Consider the following 2,500-nt stretch of genomic DNA (forward strand, 5'->3'; position numbering starts at 1 on the left):
GTGAACCCACCAGCCCAGCCGTGTTGCTTCATTCGCGAGAATGTCACCAATCTTATTGTGCCGAGCAATCCTTGCTTTCTGAACAGCAGGACACTGGCCAAGAATATGCGAGAGAGATTCCAGCCTGGAGGAGCACTTTCTGCAGGAGCGTAGCGCACCCTCTCTACCCCTGTTCAAGCTCTCCCGAGTCGGATAGAGGTTTGATCTTACTTGCAGCGCGGCGATATAGTGACGTTGTTTGAAGCCACCTCGTGTCCCCAGCCACGTATTACTAACCTTGTCGTGCGCAAAATTTTCAACACCCACACCTTGCACTGGTTTCTCACACCATCTCTTGAATTCGAGCTGCCGCCAGTTACATGGTTTAGAGTATACCGGCTCTTTCGAGGCGAGGTCTGTAGAAAACACCGAAGGAATCACTTGACAATCACCTCCGGCTCGGACCCATAGGTTTCTGAACTTCTCATCCACACCCTGCGAAGACACTATATTTCGTATCATAGCATCAGAAGAGTTGGCAATGCGCTGCAGCCTTCTCAGCTGCGCGGATGGAATCATGCTTTCCAACTTCATGATTGCTAGGCCTCCATCACAAGCTCTGGCGTAGAGCAGTCCGTTGCAGGTGGAAGGTGGCAGATGAAGCCAACCCTTAACCGCGTTCCTAATTGCTTGGTCCAAAATTCGCAATGTGGTCGGTCTGCAATCAGCATGATCGCCTGGGTACAGTAATCGAGGTAGGGCGTATGCATTGAGAATTTCCACCTTTTGAGTCGGTTTCAAGGGTGCCTCGTCAATGTTCGATATCCATTTCTTTAGTTGCACATTCAAGTCTGGCTGTACAATGCCAGTCCACGGGCTAATTCTCATACCAAGGTATTTCGCGGAATCCTCCGGCCCAACCATTTGGACTTTTACCTCAGCTATGGCCCACGGGTCGCAGTTATTCACCGTGTACGAATCTTTCGTTGGGTTCAGCATGAAGCCCTGGCATTTGTTGGCTTGTACCTTAAGCCCTGATAGTTTGCAGAATGATTCTAGGATGGCGATGTTGGTGTTCATGCCCTCCCACGATTCACTCATCAACACCAAGTCATCTGCAAACGCCAGCGAAGTCACGCACTCGGTTTCAACAGTGTATCCGACACCATGCGTCTCCAAGGCGCATAAGAGAGGGTCCATGGCAAGGCTGAACAACAAGGGAGACATCGGATCACCCTGTTTCACACCAACTCGGATGTTAATTTCAGGGCTCGTGGCGTCCTTATTCTTAAACGAGGTCGTGCAATGGTCATAGGCGTTTTGAATGATGTTGACCATGTGCTCGTCCACACGTTTTTGCCTTAATACCCACATGATGTGGGCATGGGACACCGAGTCGAAGGCTTTTGCCACATCGATGAATACCACCGCCAACGACTTGCGAGCTTTCTTTGCCTGATTCATAATGTCTTGAAGTACCTTTAGGTTTTCAGAGCAGCCTGGTGCAGCAATAAACCCACGTTGCCGCGGATTCAGAGCGCAAGCACGTTCTAGGCGTGCGGTGAGGATCCTGGAAAACAGTCTGAGGACTATGGAACTAATCGTTATCGGTCTCCAATTTCCCAGATCCTTTAAAAGATCCTCACTCGTAACCTTGGGTATCAGAACAGACTTATTCTTTTTCAGGTCCTTGGGGATGATGCCAGTAACCAACCAAGCATTGAACAGGGCTGCCAGTGTCTTTCCCTCTGGATCAGCAACGATGATTGCTGCCTTTGTCACGCCATCTGGTCCTGGCGCAGATGATGGTTTAATTGCACGGATGCCCGCCACAACCTCTTCCACCGTAATCAGGGCTTCAAAGTGGTCATTGTTAGCCACCGTAAGAGACGTAAATTGGCCGAGGCCATTGAAGGGTATTACTTCCTCCCATTTGTTACGGTAGAAGTCATGCACCTCCTTGATAGGAATCTGGCACTCCTGTCGGTCTTTGCCATCAAGGACTAGAGAGGCCAACCTAGAGCGGTTTCTGAAGAACAGCTTCTGATGTTTCATGAAGTTGCCTCTCTTTTCTGCTCTCCTTTTCATCCAAGTCCTCGCAGGCATCGTCCTGGGCTTGATAACATCCTCTGCGGTTTTTGAACGGCCACCTCTGGTCCTAACCACTCGCATTATCCGAAGCATTGACTTTGTTGCATTGTCAACTTGGACATCCTGTTGACCCTCCCCCTGTAGCCATGTCTTCATCACCTCTATGGCAGGGCCTTCACGTTTTTTGCTTGGCTTAAGCATAAGCAACTCAGTTGCTAGAACGAGTTTGGCCCTCGCACCCGACGTAATATCTGGCGGGGTGAGACGGTCTCGAGGTACCCAGAAACAGTGTTCAAAGTTTGTTGCTTGAGGGCAACTTTCTTTTTGGCCAGGCATCGTCTCTTATCCGATATTTGCTTATTGGTCTTCGTACCCAGCTTTGTTGCAATAAGCATATTGATGTTCTTTTTTCCCTGGAACTGCACCTCTA

Source organism: Callorhinchus milii, unplaced genomic scaffold, assembly GCF_018977255.1.
Source record: "Callorhinchus milii isolate IMCB2004 unplaced genomic scaffold, IMCB_Cmil_1.0 Scaffold1495, whole genome shotgun sequence".
Classification (NCBI taxonomy): Eukaryota; Metazoa; Chordata; class Chondrichthyes; order Chimaeriformes; family Callorhinchidae; genus Callorhinchus; species Callorhinchus milii.